Source organism: Pituophis catenifer, unplaced genomic scaffold, assembly GCF_029215685.1.
Source record: "Pituophis catenifer annectens isolate HBS135680 unplaced genomic scaffold, rPitCat1.0.hap2 SCAF_1, whole genome shotgun sequence".
NCBI classification, from domain to species: Eukaryota; Metazoa; Chordata; class Lepidosauria; order Squamata; family Colubridae; genus Pituophis; species Pituophis catenifer.
Window position 1 is genome coordinate 60,208,203 of NW_027256881.1, and position 21,364 is coordinate 60,229,566.

Here is a 21,364-nt window from a genome sequence, read left to right on the forward strand (position 1 = left end):
CAGTGGTAGTTTAGCTCTGTGTGAGGAAGTCCCTCACTCATGGATCAGTTTTGCCGGAAAACAAAGGCGGAGAAGCGAGCAGAATCGAGGGAGGGAACTTGGTCTTGGCTTACTGAGCAAAGAGGAGAAAAAATTATTCAGAGTGCCTGGAAGTTGGGAGGAATGGGTTTGGTGGGGGAGGGGGGTGGGGCGGATCTTAAGAAATGAGATCAAAAAAATTGTAATCTTCCCCTTGAGAGGAGTGCAGTTGGTAAATACTTCTTGAGCTCGCCTTCTCTCTTGGCTGGAAGAGCGCCCCCTTTCCCACGAGAAGCCAAACGTCGCTTCTGAGGGGGGGAAAAAACGGGTGCAGGGATGAGATACTACTCGCCTCCCTCCGAACGAGGCTCCGCTCCGGGGCTGTGACAGGTGGGTGCCGGGATTACCACTTCCGAGCCCCGAAAATTTGGGGGAAGAGGGTCGTGGCCCGCTCCCTCCTTCCCTCCCTGAATCCTTTTCAGTTGCCGTCCACCTTCTTGCGCAGGTTGAGGAGGCAGAGCAGGCAGGTGAGGATGGCCTCGCGGGACTGCTGAGAAGTCAGGCGGGCCCTCAGGCGCCGGAGCAGCGGCAGGAGGCGCTTGCGAGCCAGCAGCAACAGGCGAGTCAGAAGGGTGCGCAGAAGCAGGAGGGCGAGCAGCGGGGCGGGCATGCTGCGCTCAGGGCGCGGGCCTGGGATCTGTGTGGGGGAGGCGGGGGGAGAAGGGAGTGGGAGAGAGGCACAGATAGATGCACCGAGGTCAGAAAGGAGCGGAGGGAAAAGGGGCGCATCCTGAATCAGCCCAGCATTGGGGAGGGGACGGGGGGGGACGGAAGGAGAGAAGGAACCCTCCCCCCCCCGGGTGAAAAGCCCTCCCTTCCCTCCTTGCCCAAGTCTTCACTCTCTCTTCCACTCGCTATATTTAGCCCGGCTCTTCAGACAGGGAGTTCTTTAGCATGAGGTAATGTGGCTTGGACTCAGGGGAGTAGACGGCTTCCAAAAAACCTACGGGCTACTTCCACCATCTCCCGGGAAGATGGGGAAATTGGCTGGTCCGCTCGCTCGGGGACTTAGGCTTCCACCTACTGGAGTTCGGAGTTGTTGGAAGAGGAAAAAACGGGGCAGAGGCAGGCGACACTGGAAGATTTTAAAAAGAGATCGGACAAGCGTTATTTGTCTGCAACGGTCTAGGCCAGGTTTCCTGCCTTCTGAGCAGGGGGTTGGACTAGAAGACCTCTAAGGCCCCTCCCGACTCTTAATTCTGAAATAGAGCCAAAAGGGGTGACCAAAGGCATTTGACACCGCGGGCGAGGGAATCGGCCCTCGCCGCGGCAGCCGCAGCTGGTATTAACAGCTGCGCGGAATTCAACAGGTGAAGCGCTTCTCTTGCAATTTGTCCCTTGCCGAAAAGCGCTTCCCTTGCAAGCATTCTCAGCTGTCCGAGGGAAACCGGGAGCCAAAACGCCGGAGGCCCCCGTGGCGGGCGCAGCTTTGCATTCCAGGCGAGGATTTCATTAAAAAAAAAAAAAGTGCCAGAGTGAGGCACCTGCAGCCCCAGGCGAGGAAAAGCGAGGCAGCAAACTTCTGCCACTCGCGAGTTGCAAAATCTTGCAAGGTGAGGCGTTTTTTTTTTCCCCTCCAAAACGGGGGCAAGACAGGCGGGAATTAAGGCTGCACCGGTACCCTCGCTGCAGCTCGTTGCCGGAGGACCCAAGGCCGCGAGCAAGGCTGCATTCAGGGCTTTTTTGAGCGGAGCGGAGGCGGTTTCGCTTACAAGCTCGCTCCTGCTGCTAAGCGCGCGGGCCGTTTTATTTCTGGGAAGGGAAATTGCGGGTGGGAGTAAGGCAGGGTGGAACCTTCTGCTTAGTGCCCGGAGTAGTCATGGCAACAGAGCGCGTCGGAGGCGATGATGCAATTGAATTCCACAAGGATAGGCTCAAAGCGCGGGGACTTGGAGAGGAAAGTTCTCTGGGCGCTATGGCAACGGACAAGACTGACTTTTCATCTCTGGAAGGCACGGGAGAAACCCCAGCGCTGCACGGCCAAAGGGTGTCAAATCCGAATTGAGCCTCTATACTATATATAAACCCTGGTGATTCAAAAAATGCATCCCCCTGATCTCCGTTTTCTCCCTCTTTGGGCCCTGTTGGGCTATGGAGCTCCAGAAGTCGCAGTTCTCCACTCCCTGGAGTGCTGCACGATTAATTTAATTTAATTTAATTAATCATAGTTCTATGCCGCCCAACTCCCAAGGGATTAGAAAATACGGTACTTATGGCCGAGTCTCTCAACCGGAGACTCTTAGAGGGACTCTGCACGTTTGAAACGCTTGAAAGAACACGTAGGATGCCTTGGAGAGGAAACGCGCTCGCGGGAGATGCACACTTGCGCTCTTCTACCACGCTCTGCCCTTAACGTTAAATTGCACGTGTGATTGCCCGCAAGGGTAAAAAAACATGTATGCCCACTGGCTTTCTAACATTAAGCCAATGAGGGAGAGAATCAGAATAGGGACCTTGGAGTCTTCTAGTCCAGCCTCCTGCTCAAGCAGGAGATCCTATAGTATTTCAGACAAGTGACTGTCCAGTCTCTTCTTAAAAAACCTCCAGACATGTAGATTGCTTTAATTCCTTGGACAAAATTAACAGAACACAGAATTGGAGATGAACAAGATCCAACTTCCTCCGTACTTCTCTATGCACATTCCCCAAATTGACAGTGTAATGAAAGGGGCAAGTAGTAGCAATTACATACCTGTGTAGTAAACAGCATTTGGCTGCAACATAGGTGTACTCCTAGCAAAACAAAAAACAAAAAATACCTGTGGCTTATTTTATTCACATCACCATAAATTCATTCAGGCATGGGGGGGATCTGCATTTTGTATCTGCCATCCTGTTTTGTCGCAGAATACACTGCAGTATGCATGTATAAAAAACAAACTTTTAGGCTGTGTGGTAGTGGTGAGAATTATTGAAACATTCACAGATACAAACTCTTATGTCAAACTCAAGGCTGTTTCCCACATTATGGCCAATGAGCTTGATATACAGAAGAAGAGCCATTTGATAACATTCCTGCTTCCCCTTGCATATTCCATGCAATATATGATGTCATCTGTAGGCAAGCTGCCTGCCCACACCAATGCTTAAGTTGCCTGCAGATAGGAAGATGCTGCTGCATTAACAACACAGAAAAATAAAAGAAACCAGTATTATTTTCTGCTAAGGGTGGGTTTGATTGCAGCTGCCATTTGATCTGCAAAAATTTTACTCCAGTTGCCCATAGGAGACGAGATTAGATGGACATTAATTACTAGGTCCTTAAAATGTGCTGTTCCGTCATTTTTCACCCACTTCTTTGAATAACAAAATTTGAATTTGGAACAGCCAGTTAAGAAGACAGTGTTGAGAAGAAAATGAAGCATATAATGTATTTTTATTCACTATGCAGTATTAGAATGGATCTAGGTTTATACACATATTTTTTCATAGCATGCTTCTGTTCAGAGGCAACCATCAGGCATGCCCTTTGGCATCTAGATCATAGATGTAATTATGTTGAACAAAAGTGCTCTCTTTTGGGGTCAGGTTCTGCAATTTAGGTTCTGTATTTGTTTGCGTAATGAGTGACCTCAAGGGACTTGCTCACATGAAACAATAAACCTTTTGCTCTCTCTTACTTGGTTAATTAACTCTAATAATTGGGGGTGTGGGTGGGGGGGGGAATATGTGGGACAGGATATCACATGCAGTCTTGTTGCCAGCATAGCCACACTGTTTCACTTAGAGTGGAAGGGTTACCATTTTTATTTCATAAAAATGATATGATTTGAAATGATATGAAAATGATTTCTTAATCATAAGAAATCTAGAATACAAGATGAACGTTTTCTAACATTAAGCCAATGAGGGAGAGAATCAGAATAGGGACCTTGGAGGTCTTCTAGTCCAGCCTCCTGCTCAAGCAGGAGATCCTATAGTATTTCAGACAAGTGACTGTCCAGTCTCTTCTTAAAAAACCTCCAGACATGTAGATTGCTTTAATTCCTTGGACAAAATTAACAGAACACAGAATTGGAGATGAACAAGATCCAACTTCCTCCGTACTTTCATAAACACATCTGCCAGTACAGATGATAGAGAATGAACTGTCCAGTTTTAGTGATGCTAAAGACTGTTTTATTATTATTAATGGAATTCATTATAATTGGTGAGGTCTTTGATGCTTCCTGGGCTTGGATATTTGTTTGTAGACATTTAAGTACTTGTCTAGTGCACCAACTGGATGCACTGATGTTACCTAGTTGGGTAATGAAATGTCCACAAGCAATACCTAAGCTCAGATAGCACCCAGGATTTCACAATTCAACTTTAATAAGCTACATATATTCTCTATCACTGGAATTATAATTTACTGTGCTTGAGAGAGAGTGTGTGTACATGTGCATTTGTGCACACACATACGCACACACACACAACATTTCTGCTAATTTGTTGGGATTATTCATTGCTAGCAGAGGCAAAAGTTTCACAAGCTTTTTCATCCGTCACCAATCCAAAAACAAAGGTTTAAATGTCATATCTAACGATAAACTTTAAAAACTACAACAATCTCTTCAGTTATCTCCATGTACATATTTTGTGAACATTTTTAATGATGGTTTGCTTTGAAGGAATAACTTTTTAATATGGACACTCTGAAATTAGAAGTTGTTTTTCATTATTTTAGAGTCAATAATTTAGACATCCGCATCAATTATTTTTTTTATAAAGCACATTTTGAAATTAAATATGATTAACTCTACCTTTGTAATCTATAAGTGCAGTTTAAGAAGTGACCAATCAATATACTGCTTATTTTATTAACCCTTTAAACTCTGCAATTTGTATACAACAATATTTCTTTAAACTAATTTATATTAGTTGCCATCTTAAGTATTTTTTTTCATTATTTCCTTTATTCTATATCAAAAATACCCTTTAACACATCAGAAACAATTTTAGATGCATATTACGTTAGAAATATAAAGTTAAGAGAAGGGAAATAAATGATATATCTTCACTTACCCTTCACTCAAAATCTTTTTCCCCAAGGACCTGCATATTCATATTATTTTTAACATAGATGTATGTCTGGAATCATATATAGCTTAAAATTCTGTTTAAAAATTAATTGTCACAATTGGTCACAATTCTTTCTTCGTGTATGATGACCTAACTCTGTCTCTTGACATCTCAGTACAAAAACCAGACACTTAAAAAGGTCCACTGCAATAGGAAGTTAGTTCTAAGCAAGTTAAATCCCATTGAGTTGCATGGTTTACCCCAAATTTACCCTTCACGTAACCGTTTATATACAAGCTGATCTTAGAAACCATAGTAAAAAAGCCACTTCAGTTTTCAACTGGAGCAGCCAATAAACACTGCAGTGGCATATGATTAATCTCCCCCCCTCATTACTATATTTTTCATAGTTGCTTATAATAGGAAATCCAGATCCTTTGAGAGATGTCTACAAGAAATCCTTCCATAGTACTTGTCTCTGACTAATACAGTTCTCAGAAAATTGTGTGCACCAAGAGTAGCTCTTACTGTCTTTCTTTAGGTTCCTCCCTTGGACTCCTCTTCCAAAGGTGCAGAAGTGTCCTTCTCTGAACTACCATTGACGAAATCACTTGCCTGTACCATCAACAGCTACCATATGTCTTGACACTAAGGAACAATTTCTCTCCCACACACACAAAAAAGGATAACTTCTTATCAGCTGTCCTTTTGGAACTATGCTTGCACCTGGCTTTCCCTCGCCAATAGAAAGGGGTGGAGAACAGACACATGCTTGGTGTCAATGATCATTGACAGCCTTGAAATTGTATGTTGGGAGGTTAGTCCTAGCTCTTGGAAAGTTCAGAGGGCGTGAGGAAGATAAGGAATCCTTGCATCCATACTGCACAGTTACATCATCTGGTATGGGCAACATCTGTTGAAAAGACATATGGAAGTCCTGCTCAGGCACCCTTCTTAACAATACTCTATTACTTCTACTAATGACCATCATTTCTTTGCCCAAGAAAATGAGTACTGTGAATATATGTTGCTTTTATAATTACAGTTATTAATATAGCAAATAGTTTTGTAAAAATTACCGATCTCATAAGATAAAAGGGGAATTTCTAAAATAGGATATACTGTAGATACTAACCACACCTAAAATACTGCATTCAGTTTTGGCCACCACACTATAAAAAAGATGTTGAGACTCTAGAAAGAGTCCAGAGAAGAGCAACAAAGATGATTAGGGGGCTGGAGGTTAAGACATATGAAAAATGATTGCAAGAACTGGGCATTTCTAGTCTAGTGAAGAGAAAGACCAGAGGAGACATGATATCACTGTTCCAAAATTTGAGGGGCTGCCACAGAGAGGAAGGGGTCAATCTATTTTCCAAGGCACCCAAAGGCCAGACAAGGAATAATGGATGGAAACTGATCAAGGAGAGATTCAACCTAGAAATAAGGAGAGTTTTTCTGACAGAACAATCAACCAATGGAACAACTTGCCTTCAGAAGTTGTGGGAGCTTCATCTCTGGAAGCTTTCAAGAAGAGACTGGATTGTCACCTGTCAGAAATGGTGTAGGGTCTTCTGCTTGGGCAGGGGTTGGACTAGATGACGTACAAGGTCCCTTCCAACTCTGTTATTCTGTTATTCTAGCACTAAAATAATATTTTTTTAATTATCAGAGCTAAATTTGCAACTCCTTTTCAAAATCCTGTTTTGAAGGAATAATTCATCTTTGTCTCACAAACCTTACATCATAGCTGAGGAAAAATGCCTCTTGATTACTTCTGAATTTGTAACAAACTGAATAAAATATTACCAAATCAAATAAAAAATTTCCAAAGGAAAGTTATACTTCAATATCCTGCATTTTATGTATTGTACTTGTGAAGTGTTTTTTTTTAATGAAATGAGCTTCTAATGAATTGAAATAATAATATTCCAATTATTTGAGGTATTAAAGCTGGAATACTTCTTGCCACTAGCATAATAAATCTGTTATCTTTATTTTTATGGTTTTTATTCCCTCCCTCGAAGAAGAACAATAAAAGACCCAGTGAATTTATAACATAAGCCCCAAATGTCATAGTGGGATTTGTAGATATGGATGGATAGGAATAAATTGTCAACTTTAACTCATGGAATAAATACCACGAAGTATGTTGTTCTTTTTTTTACTTTTTCATCTAGCTGGTTCACAATGCTTAAAAATACTTTTATATTTAGTATCCAATGAAACATTTTCAGGATAATTTTTTTTTGCCACTGTTACTCTACAAGAGCCCTGTGAGACAACCTTTGCTGAAGACCGGATTTATGGATAAGAAGGTTTAGAATCTAGGCAGTAAATCTAAACGGTCTAGTACAGGGGTGTCAAACTCGATTTCATTGAGGGCCACATCAGGGTTGTGTTTGACCTTGGAGGGCAAGGGTGGGCGTGGTCAGGGCTGCCTGCGGTGGCCCGAGTGTTGTATCAGCAAAAACGGGCTCCCAATCTCCATTTTCGGCTGGGATGGCTTCCTGCAACCCTCTGCCAGTGAAAAAGGGGCTTGAGCCGAGCTCTGTTTTCACTGACAGAGGGTTGCAGGAGGCCATCCCAGCCAAAAACGGAGATTGGGAGTCTGTTTTCGCTGGCAGAGGCACCGTGGGCAGGTCCTTCACTGTTTCCAGGGCGGCACCGTGGGGCAGATCTAAGCCTACTGCAGGCCGAATCTGGCCCATGGGCCTTGAGTTTGACACCCCTGGTCTAGTATATAAAACTGTCTGTCTGTAATCCCAGAGTCTTTGTGATACTTGATTCGAACAGATTAAACTTTCTTGAAGAAGAGCCCAGAATTTTGCTTTCACTGCATTGCAGATAATGAGATGAAATGAACAATATATCTCCTATAGTTGGACATTATTATGTCAGACTGTCAAGGGGGATGTATTGGTTCCCGGAGCTGGGAAATGGGTCTTCTGGATGATGACTTGCAGCTTACTCACACAGGATTTCACTGGAGAATAATGAAGGAGATGGGAAAGGGTAGCAAAAGAAGATTGGAAACTCTATAGACTTCAGTTAGTTTGGTTCTGTGAGGAGAAATTTGTGCCTGAGATCAAAGATGACCCTTTCTCCATTCCTTCCTCCCCCTTTTTTTCTTTTCAGCTTCCAGACAAATCTTCAAGATATGACCTATTCTTTGCCCTTTGAAGGCTGTGGCAATGAGCTCAGCCAGAATGACCTTTCCCAGCCTCCGAAACTTTCTCACAGGGAAGCAGAAATCAACCCAAGGGACCATCTTAGCCCCAGCGTAGCAACTTACATGCTCCAAAATCAGAAACAATCACTCAACAGCTCACTTATTAGCAGGAGAGCACTAGGGGTCAACAGTGATGTAAGACTCCTGGGGCTTCCTTCCTCCTCCTCCTCACACCCACCTCCCCCCTTTGCCTCTTTCTTTTAAGCTGCTCAAGAACTTGCAGTTCCATTATTTACTTTCCACATACTTATATATGCTCAGGGACAGGCAGGATGCTTAGTAAAATGGTGCGACCTAACTGGGGATTCATGGTTTTCAAGTGAAGAACTGCAACAATACTGTAGGGATCAAGGGAAGCTTCTAAAAACTGTAGAAGGGAACTCACGTCATGCAACAGCTGTGTTATTCAGCAACAGGAACATATTAGGAGCAAACATGGTAGTGGTAATAGTCCAAATTGCTCATAGCATATCATTGACTGCTCATTTCTCCAACTTCTTGCTAGAGGAGATGCTGCAAAGTACTTATAGAACAGCTGGTCTTCCTGTGTGCAGGCACAATGGAAACAGAGAGAAATAAGGGATTTGGAGTTCAGATAGCTTTTCAAAAAGTCCTCGCTCCATATATGACCTGAAGAAGAACCATGAAGGGCAAAATTTAGTGAAGGAAAACAAAAAAAGGGAAAAGCTAAAGGTAGAGGTGTGTTTAGTCTAGGAGAAAGACATCAAGAGATTTATTGTATAGTGCTGAGAAGTTTAAATAACAAAAACGTCTTTAGTATTGAGCGTTAGTTGGTTTGTCTCAGCTGCTTCATACATTACATTTCCTTCCTGAAGATACTAACCTGGTCTTTAGATACAGAAATTAAGATATACTGTAAATAAATACCTTTTGTTCTCAATGAACTTTTAACATAAAACATGCATAATTTGCATACAGTTTACTTAAATGTCATTTGCACAAGGTGTGCAAACCAAGGTAGTTTCAGAACGTCAAAATTCATCACATAACATTCAGCATGAAAATAAGTTGGCTGTTCATTTACTTCTATTGTATAGGAAAGGACATTCCTTGTGAACAGAGCTTTGCAGAGCTTTTGCTTGGTTGGAAAGGAAGCTATCGTCTTTCTTGTTTGTGTGGCATTGAGGTGAGCCTCAAATTGGAAATCAAAAGGATTTAAATGTTCAGTATCAGTATCATGGCTAAATGGTATCCCATCCCATAGGACTAAGTGTAAACTAATGTGCCTGCTCTTTTATCCCTGCATACAATTTGATAATTAATGATGATTTCAGATCAGTTTTTAAAATTTGGAAATTGTCAATAAATTGTATTACATGTTAAAACATTTTTAGGAGCCATAGATTGGATTCAAAACATGGAAAAGTAAAGGACTGCACACTATTGAAAGGAATATTACAAAGCTTTCCCCAAGCTGACTGGAAATTACAGAGGGTAAATGTGGCAGGCCTGAAGGCCCAACGCAAAAGATGGCTTCCAGGCCTGACATCCAGTTTATTTGGTTGGAAATGCTTGTCGCTGTGACCCATCATGTCAACCTTGACTCTTGGTTATGGCAAGAATACTCCCTGTAACTTTATTGGTAACATTTTCACAGGTAACGTGCAAATACTTTCTTCCTAAGGCTGAAGGAGTGTGTCCCAAGGTCACCAGCCAGTTTGTGTGCTTAAGGCAGGGCTAGAACTGGAAAATCCCAGTTTTTAATTCAGGATTTTTATCCACTACATCAAACAAGTCTCTGGAAAGATTATAGTCTAAAGCGCTAAAAAGTCTTTAAACTGCCTATTTTTGAAAATAGCTTCATACTGAACCCTAGCTTCAGTATGTTGTTGTATGCAAAACTGTTGAATGATAAAATTATAGAAAAATACATTTAAGAAAGAGGGGCAAGTACATTCAAATACCCTGTATTTTTTTCTGAATCAAGTCTGTTGTTAATCAAAACCATTCATTACATATTTATTTAAATAAATAAATAATTCATCAAGTAAAAGCTAATATTATGGAATTTTAAAAGCCTATTGATCAAGCTTAATTATGGTCATCATTTTTAAATGAAAAAATGAAGGGCTGAAATGGGGTTTACGCATGTTATTAGCCAATAAATAATATTGGGGGTTTTGAGAGCATATTTCTTGTTCTACAGCAGTGATGAGGAGAATTTCTTATATATATATAATCATGGCAAAGCTCAACAAGATCAGAAGCCTCCCACATACGGAAATATCCTTTTTCCCACCAAGGGATTTAGCGGGATCCAATCCTAAAAGATTAGCTACACAATAGCCAGTTATGGAAATGGCTCACATATGACACTAAGATGGAATTGTTTAATCCTTGACTTGTGATAAATTAGAATGGCTAGGTTCACACAATATATAAGGCTACAAACTAGCTTACAGATGACAATGGGCTTCTTCTGTATAGCCGGGTTCTAGAAAGGTGCGTCAGTACTATCAGTGGTATAGGAATTGTTTTGAGAAAAGAAATAAATAGTTGTTTTTTCTCTGCACTGCCTCCGTTTCAGGGAGACCCACTTAAGAGCAACTGGTTTTAGAGTCGCCACTAGAAGAAGTGCAGCAGGGGATAAAGAAATGGATGGAGAGAAGCAGTGGTGAAATCCTAATTTTTTTACTGCCGGTTCTGTGGGCTTGGTGTGGCTTGGTGAGTGTGGCTTGGTGGGTATGGCAGGGGAAGGATACTGCAAAATTCCCATTCCCTCCCCACTCCTGGGGAAGGATATTACAAAATCTCCATTCCCACCCCACTCGGGCCAGCCAGAGGTGGCATTTGCTGGTTCTCCGAACTGCTCAAAATTTCTGCTACCGGTTTTCCAGAACCTATCAGAACCTGCTGGATTTCACCCCTGGAGAGAAGCCTATGGAATTTAAGCCGCTGCCAATACTGCACTTTCAGGCAGACCTACAAATCCTGTTATTAGGATATTGCTGCGACAGCAGAAAGGGAATGCAATGTAAGTAATGAGATTAATGATCTAACTTCATGAGCCCTTGATTAGAATCACTCAAGCAGTTTGACACAATACAGGCAGGCCATTTCGGGCCAGGAAAATGCAGATGAAAGGCAGTTGGGAAAATCTGACCATTTCAAGGAAAACAGCACGGCCACTGTCTTTTGTCAAACAGCTAGTTCTCATCATTCCATCACTTATTATAGTACTAAATAGTAAACATGGTTTTATTTAACAATCCGTACCTATTTTCATATATTTGATAGGGCATGAACAAGTGCAGAGAACTCTGCAGATTGGATGAATTTTCAAGCGAAACATTGTCTTGTTTTTCTCTGGTGTAGCCCTAGGATACTATAGGAGAAGAGAGCTGCAACAATAAGTGGATGGATTTTCAAGCACAAGATTTCTTTACTAATGTTATTCTCAAAATTACTGCTCAAGACATGAATGGAGAGAATACACCAAGCAAGGAGAAGGTAAGCTTAACAGAGAACACTACTCTTTGTGATTAAAGCAATGACTCTTCCTATGGTCATGTATATCTGTTTGTCAACTTTTGAAGTAAACCTTTGGGAAACAGTTGAAGAAGGTACTAGATACAGGAAGTAGCCATATTTCACCATCCGAAGGAAGGAACAGCTTGAATGGGCCTGCTGAGGGCAGCTGCATCCCAAAACACCAGCAATTCTGTGGTCAGGGTAGGACAGTATGGCAGGCATATGACAACTGAAATCCCCTTCCTACTGAATCTGAGATAGGACAGTTGGTCTGCTGGCCATTCTTTGGGGACTATAAATAAGCCTGATTCTTGGCTCACTCTGCCAGTTCTGAGACATCAGTTGTTCAAAGCAGGTGGAACAGGACATCTGCTTTCCATTTTTGCATTTCCAAATGTCTAAAGACTAGTTTCAAAATCTGATGTTACAGAATAGACCAGTGTTTCTCAACCTGGGCCATTTTAAGATACGTGGACTTCAACTCCCTGAATTCCCCAGCCAGAATGGCTGTCTAGGGAATTCTGGGAGTTGAAGTCCACCCATCTTAAAATGGCCCAGGTTGAGAAACACTGGAATACACTATTTTTTTTTTCTTTTCTCATCTGCCCTTAATATAATTGATTCTAGTCCAGCCAGTGGTGGGTTTCTACTGGTTTGTCCCACTTCAGGTGAACCAGTAGTGGCAGCGGTGGGAGGCTCCTCCCACCAGCTCCGAATGTCATCACGGAAGGTTCTGCACATGTGCAGAAGCACTGTGTGCAAGCACTCATAGTTCCAAACCGGTAGCGAAGGCAAGTGAAACCCACTACTGAGTCCAGCCTTTTGCTAAGTAGGTAGTTCACATCTTTCTACTATACACACTCTGTGTTATCTACTTATATTCCAAGAATCAGAGCTAATACATTACTTTGCCTACAATTACATGTCATTGTGCTCTAAAATGTTTCCAAAAAATGATTCATTTAAATATATTTTGCTTTATTGATTAATTCCAGATTGGAGGGCTAGATAACTTTATATTGTGATTCATTGAAATCTAAACCTTGACAGTTTGCTACCAAATTAAATATTCCAGACGCTAGTCAGATAACAGATATGAGTTTCTTGATATTCCTTGCAAGAGCTGATTTTGACTGAGTAATGGAATCAAATGAAGTAGTTCATTTGAGACTGTAATTTTAAAAATACCCTCTTAGTCATATGGCCACTAATAATATTTTCAAACTGTATTATAAATAAAGTCTCTCCAAAATGTAATAACCATCGGAGAGTGTATCTACGGCTTTAATGGAAAAATAACTGGGTTTATTCACCAGTATTGTTGTAAAATAAGTGTGCATTAAGTGGGGTGTTTTTGGGTTTTTTTGGTATGAAATGAATGATTGGCTATATAGTTTATCACCACCAGATTCATGTTTGTTGGTTGGTTACACTTAGCATTCGGTTAACATACTTAGAAATCAGCCCTAGAACAATATTGTCTTGGACAGAAAACTGCACAGAAACCTTCCTTTGAAATAGTCCGTGTCATAAGTTCTTCAAAGCATTGCATTACAGAAAAATAATATTTTTCTGTAGGTTTCAAATGTTTCTGGTCCTAGAATAGTTAATTAATTCTATTTTGCTCCAACAGCTAAATTTCCACTAGCTTTTCAGCTCTGTGGTTCTGCGATTTTCATTCTTTCTTCTCTGAGCAACCTGATACTTACCCCTTTTGGTGGATGATTGGAGAAAGATGGCGATTGAGATTGTATAGTACAGGGGTCTGCAACCTTAAACATTCAAAGAGCCATTTGGGCCCGTTTCTCACAGAAAAGAAAACAGCGGGAGCTACAAAATCCTTCCCGTGCCTGACTATATCTTGAGCAACCACAAAACTGGCATATGTAGTTGAATTAAACGTTCTGTTTTCTTCTGAAACTTAACTTTTCTTGGATTTGTCCATGATTGGCCTACCAGGGGTTGAAAAACTCAATGAATCGTGTTCCAGTGGGTGTCGCACATTGGTGGTTGTGACGCATATTTTGAGTGACTGGGAGCCGCAGCAGAGGTGTGAAAGAGCAACATGTGGCTCGAGAGCCGCAGGCTGCTGACCCCTGGTATAGTAAGAGCTATACATGGGATTACATTTCGGTGATAAGGACAATAAAACATTATTTGTCTGCCATTATTGCAGCATCCAATAGCAATAGCACTTAAGACCTACATGCTCCTTCACAGTGCTTTCCAGCCCTCTCTAAGCAGTTTACAGAGTCAGCATATTGCCCCCAACAATCTGGGTCCTCATTTTACCCACCTTGGAAGGATGGAAGGCTGAGTCAACCTTGAGCCGCTGATATTCGAACTGCCAAATTGCAGTCAGCTGGCAGTCAACAGAAGTAGCCTGCAGTACTCCATTCTAACCACTGTGCCACCATGACTCAAGAGCTGCTTAGTGTCCTACTTAAGGTGACTCATTCTCTTGTGCCATCATGGGCAATATTCTTTCTGTTTGGTAAATAAAGTCACTCAGATTCACTCAGAATTGCACCTCAGTTGGATAGTTCTGGTAGAAGTCCCTAAAACAGAGTCTGATAGAGTTAACTGGAATAATTTTTTTGCCTGTGACTCCTAAGTAAATGGACAGAAGCCTGCATACTGTGAGTTTAGCCTCTTATATACTAGATCTAAACTCCACATGGTTGGTCAAGGCTGTTCAGGAAGTGACCTGTTGTCGTGTTCTACTACAATGATGTGCTTCCTTCTCAAGAAGCCATCACTGAATTCAAATATCCTAGAAGTCTTCATCCAATAGAGAAGGTTGTTAAGAAAGTGGTTTGGCTTCAGCTCCAGAGGATCTTGGAGGAGGTGGATTATCTATATCTATTTAAATTAAGTTTTAGGTGTGTATACAGTATGAAGATAATCACACTAGTTAATGACCTGCAGTGGAGCCAGAATGTAGTTAACACATCCACATACTTGTATTCGTCCATCGCTCAGTGGCTTTCAATACTGTCAGTTACAATGTTCTTCTCAATTCTGCAAGGTCTGGAAGAGCACTTTCCTTGTGGCCAGTCTTAGTGTTAACAGATTTGGGGTGGGTGGGATTTACATCCTCTCACTTGTGGGGTGCCATGGGGCTTAATGCTCTTGCTTCTCTTGTAGATGAGAACAGTGGGTGAATTTTTTTTGTCAGTTTGGGGTCAGGTACCATCAGTACACAGATGATATCCAATTGCATCATTTGAGCACAGACCTTCAGGTAATGTTGTCAGTATCCCAAGCCAAAGTCTAGAAATGGTGCCAATGTTTGGAAAATTTTCAATCTCTGATCTTGGCGGGGGGGCGGGGGGGTTGTATTTCCTTATTCAAAACTAGTGCAGACTCACGCAGAGATACAACTAATGCACCAATTGTGCTCCTTTTTTTGGACTAGGAAGCCCTTCAGACAGGCACTTGCACCTTAGTCACCTCACAAATGGAGTCTACTCAGAGGCTACAGTTGGTCTGGAATGCTACAGCACAGAGATGGGTATGCCTCGTTATGCTCTTGGGACCCTACTATTCCATGAACTGCACTGGTTACTAGTTGGTGTTTAAGTGCAATTCAAAATTTAGTTATCACCTATGCAGCTCATTATGTTACAGGGTCTAGTTAATTGAAAGAAAGTCTTTGTTTTTTCTCAGAAGTAAACTCAGGCAGAGTGAGCATGTTCTAGATCTCGTCAATTAAGTAATCTCACCTAATGGGACCCAGGAAATATTCCTTCTCTGTCATGGTGCCTGTCTCCTGCAAGGGTATTCCCCCTCCAGATGGCTCTATCCCATTGACACCCAGGAAACTGATTACTCTCCCAAATTTGGGATTGGATTGATTTTTAAAAAAAAAATTGTTTGTGTCAAGTCACCTCTATGCTTGCTTGGATTTTTTTTCTTATTCTTCTAAACCATCCAGAATCATTGGAAGTCAGGCCTCTGAATGTGTGTGAATGAATTAATGGACAATCAATCGATCAATCAGCCAGCTTTTTCATTTCACATTTTTATTTATAAGGTGTCCAATGGGTTGTAGGAAGAAAGACAAATCATCCTAGAGGTACCCAGGATGGCATCTTGAAATTGCAGAATTGCATAATTAAATTAGATCTGTTCCATTTGTCTTGCAGTACCCCAAGTCATGGTTGATAATGCTGAAGGGGGACATCAGCAAAGTTAGAAAGAAAACAGAATAGTGTTGCCTATAATTATTGGCCAACCTCCAGGAGTGGACATGTTTCAGCAGAGAGTTGCAAGATGAAGAGATCAGCAACATGGAAGGCCAATTTTATGACGACAGTTTTGAGAGCTGTGAATAGCACTTGAAATCAATAGTGGCAAATGACCTGAGAATGGTATGAAGGGAGTCAGTGAAGTAGGATTTGAGCTCTCTAAACCTGAAGTGGCTCTGTGCACTTTTGCCAACCTCACTTCCAGTGTTGACATTAGTGAGCATGAAAGTTCTTGTGGACTTTTCAAGAGGGCCACTAACATTCCTTGTTCCATTATTTTATTCTTTCCTGCTCAAATAATTTGAGTGATGCTTGACATAAAATGGAAACAGTTCTGCCCAGTTCAGCTGACCTTTGATAATTCAAGTTTGTAAGAGGAAGAGATTGGAATGTAGGAGGAGGAGGAGGAGAATAGGTAAATGTACTGGATGTGGACTGTGACTCAGTTTCTCCCTTTTTCTAAGGGAAAATTCAAAGTACAACACTTAAGGTAATCTGGCTTGCTACAAACTCAGGCTGCCCTTGGCATGATTTCTCACTTGGGTCCACCCAATGCAAGCTACCTACATCCTCCCAAAGCATATGTTAGGACTCCAGAAACCGAGGCATTCCTATGATAAAAAATAGCAGCTGGAGCATCCACAGAGAGTCGCCTTGTCTGCGCTCAACCTCATCTCCTACAAAAGGCCTTTTGAGCCAGCAAGTCTGGAATTCTGGTAGGACTTGATTTGTAATAGGAGGAAAATCTTATATCTGATGGTGGAGTGGTGGTGGTAGGGTGTTCCTGAGCTTTGCATGCAGTAGGCAACAGCAGCTGGCATAAGCAGGTGAGCACAGGCTGGGTGGATTCCCCTCCACTCTGTGTTTGCTCAACTGCTGACTGATTTGGAAGAATTATGCAAACAGTTGCTTGTTGGAAGAGAAAGCAAGTGGTGGGGATGGAGCCAGGCAGCTGAACGTTTAAAGTGCTAAGGGTTCTTTGTGATTGAAGTGCCTGGGGAGCCGGCCAATGGCCAAGAGGAATGGCATGGCAAGGAGAATGTGCTTAGTGGCATTAAGTGACATGGCTCCAGAATTCTGGAGAATTATTTTTATACATATATACAAAGGCCCAAATAGTAAAGTATGTCTGCATATGTTGTAATTAGACTGCCTTCTCCATTAGTCACACATTTTCCTCTATTAAATGAATATATACAGTATTGCACATTTCGTAGGTGAAACAGGAGTGTCCAGCTTTTCATTGAATCATATTTTTAACTAAAAGGCAGTTCTGAATCCCAGCAGTTATGGTGGGAGCAATTTAAATGTGAGTGCTCATCCTGAATTGCATCATTATTAGAATATCTCATATGGTGATATGGGATGAATTCATTTTCCTAATTTGGGTTTCTTCAAATGCAGTATTGTTTCACCAAAACAACGCAAAAGGCCCCACCACCCACCACCACATGTCTTCAAGGACTGCAAGAAGCCAGTTTTTAACGAGAAGGGATTAACAAGTCAATTAAATTCAGAACAGAAATAAACCCTGCTATATCTTCTGAGGCTTAAAGCCTCACTGAATGTACGTAGATTTAAAGAATTGCAGGAGGAATTTAGAAGCTTCCATACATTGTCCAGCAACCTACCAAGGCCAAAGGGTTTCCATGGATGAAGGTCCCCGAGATATTTTACTTTATATATAGCAAGGGCTAAATAATACAAACTGCACCAATAATGGAGAACTTCAGAACTCATGTCATGGCAGTCATACAGGTCAGGCTTACATTTTCCACTAAAGACTAAACCATTATGGACTTGACTTAGTGAAAGAACTCAGGCATGATTTATAGCCTGTGGCTCAGTCTGACATTTTGTGACCCTAGCCAAGTTTGCTCAACAAGCCAGATAAACCAATCCCGGCTTATATACAGTGTATTGGCCGAGCAACTGCATGGATCCTGTTTAGGATAGGTAGGTCCAACTGAAAGTCCCAAAGATGTTTTCCTAAAGGCAAAAGATTTTTTTCTTTTTTGTGAAAATGCTTCACTTCTCATCCAAGAAGCTTCTTCAGTTCTGAGAAGCAATCTGAAGAAGCTTCTTGGATGAGAAGCTAAATATTTTCAAAGGAAAAAAGAAAGTCCAGTTACTTTTTGGAAAAGCACCTTTGGGACAACCATGACCTGGATGATTGAGAATCTCCAGAGACCTCAAACAGAAAGATTTCAACAGACTTAGTTTGTTGTAAGGCTATTTTTCAATTTTTAAATATGTTATGGAAACCTTTTATTGTTGTATCTGGTCACCCTAATCCACCTAACCCAGGGGTTTGCAACCTTAAGCGCTCAGAGCCATTTGGACCCGTTTCCCACAGAAAAGAAAACACCGGGAGCCACAAAACCTGGGTGGGCGTGGCCAACTCAATGTCACTCATTTCCACCAGTCACATGATCCCCTAGCCACGCCTACCCGGCCAGTCATTAGGACAGAGAACCAGTTGTTAAAAAACACCAGGAACCACAAAACCCTTTTGACATTTCTCTCTCTTCCCTCCCTCCCCCCCTTTCTCCCTCTTTCTATATATTTCTCTCTCTCTGCCCTGGCCACTTCTCCATCCCCTGCCGTCGCCCTTACCTTCTCAGGCCAGGCGAGGAGTGACTGGTAGCGGAGGGTGAGAGGTGGGGCCAGCCAGTGGTGGGGTCACCCGACAGGGAGCCACAGCAGAGGGCCCAAAGAGCCCTCCGGAGCCACAGATTGCTGACCCCTGACCTAACCAGATTAGGTATTTCAGGCATGCTAGTTTGAATTTTATTGTGAGCAGACTTTATGAATTGCTTTGGTTTTCTTGTAGATTGTCCTGGAAATTATTATAAATAGTATGCTATTAATAAATATGGACAATAATACATTCGTAATAAATGTATAACTAGGGATGAAATACCTACAGCATATAGGTATGTGACAAAAATGAAATGCCAAGCAAGATACCCAGTAGTTCATCCTTCAGACAGTCCTAAGGGGTTCTTTGAAATGCAGTTCTATTTGGCAAGTTCTTAATAAGTCACTTGCCAGAGTGTCACAACTCCTTTCAGCACACCAAGGAAACCTCTTTCTTTAATAAGTTTTACAAGTGGGGGAAAAAAATCTTGGGAAGCTCTGTCCTCTGCCTCCTCTCCCCAGTACATTAGTCCAATTTGAGATTCTGGAGCTGTTGATGGCAGCCCGCCAACTCTGGCTAACTGGTGCCACAGCTTCCAGATGGCTTTGTTGACACCTCAAAAGCCCATGCATCAGGGCTGTTCAGAGACCCATACATGAGAAAAGAGGAATGGAAAAAAGATGTTGCCAAACACTGAATTACATTCGGTGAGCCACAGAAAGCTCCACCTTCTCCATTCATACAAGTTTCCTGGAAGCTTTTCATATCCAGCTGTGAGGTGCAGCTAATCCCAAAACACAGGAAAAGCATGCTGGCCTCCTACAAAGCCTTACCAGGCTTTGTGTGGTGCTACATATACTGTCTCTAAAGACTGAACTTTAGAGGATCCTTTCTTACTCCCAGGGTTTTGGACTGTTGAACCGAAACAGAAGCAATATCCAGGAAGGAAAGAACAAACTGCGCTTGTTGGAAGCTTGGCACATGGTTTTTCAGTTGTAGCCACCTAGCATGATGAATGCTCACGCCAAACGAGCACAGGAAGTCCATGAAAGCTTATTACTATTCCAAGCTGAAGGATATTAAGGGTTAGATTTTTTCTCTATTTAAATAAATACTTGAGATAAACATTAAGAGCTGGTTTCCTGCAACAGCTGACTTTTGGATCAAATTTTCATTTCTGGATGACGCAAACTGCTGCATATATATATTTAATGCCACATAAGAGAAGCTTTGCTTTTCTCTAGAATCGCTCCCTGGGATTTTTTTTCTCTTCAGAACACTTTCAAATTGGGAATAACCTGGGTTCGAGTTTAATTGTTTAGAGAAAATCATACTATAAATTGACAGCTCACTTAAAATTATCGGTCAAGAGCAGTGCCATGGCAAAACTAAAGAGGAAAAGTATTTCTAATGTTTTACAGAAATAATCTTTATGTCATTTCCACTTTCCAAAAAAGGATAATTCTAAAAAAAAACAACCATGATTGGAATAGAGCTATCCTAAAATAAGGCCCAAAAACCAGAAAGCTCAAGGCACATCAATTTTGTTTTAAATTCTTTCAGCTCTTCCATGTGATATGAATCCAATCTAAAAAAAAAATATAGGGACTACTTGCTTGGAATATTATTTAAAGTATTGCTTTATACTAGTCCAGCATAAATTTAACATAGCTATTCGTAAATTCTTTGAGGATCTTTTAAGTTCTCATTCTGAATTATATATTAAATCAATGACTGAGCATAATTTCCCTTAAACCAATCTAACAAACGCTTCCTTATATTCTTAAACCAAGCCATAGTCATCTTCCAGTCATTTTAGGAACCACAATGTAAGAGGCAGGATTGCAATCTGTGTTAAAAGAACTATTATGCCACCTGCTGGTTTCTGGATAAAATATAGAATTGGATTGGATTTTATGTTTTCATCAGCTTTTGTGTTTTGTGTAATGCTATTTCGAAGAGATTAATTAAGACTACCATCTCTTGCTACAATACATTTTGACACAAGGATTAATGTAAATTCTATAGCTTTATTAGCTCTACCTTTCCTACTCTTCCAACTTAATTACAGTACTTCAATGACATTTATGAGCTGACTTTGTCTTGTATTGATTAGTTCTGTTACACTTGTTGATAGACTATAATTTCTGCTCTAAAATAAAAGAAGAAAGCAACCATGCTGATTACGGCAGGAAAAACAATTCATATCTATATTAAAGCAGAAATATTGCAATCCAATAGAAGTTTATGAAATAATATTCAAACCTTAAGAGTTTCCAAGATTCTTTCATCAGAATCAGGTTTTTCTATCTGCAAACAATTCCTACTATTTTTAAGACTGTAAAATAATACAGATATGGCTTGGAAACTCCATTTACTTCCCCCTTTTCTGAATTTTAACCATCTTACCACATAGCAGCTAATACATGGTAAATTTAACCTTGGAACAGTACCCTTCCATTATGTTATTTTTTTCAGTTTAACAAAAATATAAATGGTATTTTTATCCTTAGATGTTTCATAATTAGATGTTGGTAACGTACAGTACATTTCAACATTTGTTCATTCAACTGATCAGTAAATTTTTTTGATGGTGAATGAGTTGAATGAGATGAATGAGTTTGGACCAATATTGTGCACAGAAATATTCTATTATTACAAGAGTAA

The 21,364-nt window shown here is 41.2% G+C and overlaps 1 long non-coding RNA gene across 4 annotated transcripts in view; it reads left to right on the forward strand.

Annotated features, from left to right (window-relative positions):
- The first annotated feature begins 261 nt into the window (after positions 1-261).
- Positions 262-21,364, forward strand: part of LOC139308705 (uncharacterized) — a 28,495-nt gene continuing 7,392 nt past the window's right edge. The window contains exons 1-5 of one of the 4 annotated variants that reach the window (XR_011599740.1): positions 9,377-9,461; positions 10,863-10,999; positions 11,173-11,309; positions 11,651-11,785; positions 13,440-13,682. This is a non-coding gene — a long non-coding RNA (uncharacterized lncRNA). Of the gene's footprint in view, positions 409-632; positions 651-9,376; positions 9,462-10,862; positions 11,000-11,172; positions 11,310-11,650; positions 11,786-13,439; positions 13,683-21,364 lie in introns of those variants that run through there. The other 3 variants (XR_011599738.1, XR_011599739.1, XR_011599737.1) reach the window with 3 other exon arrangements.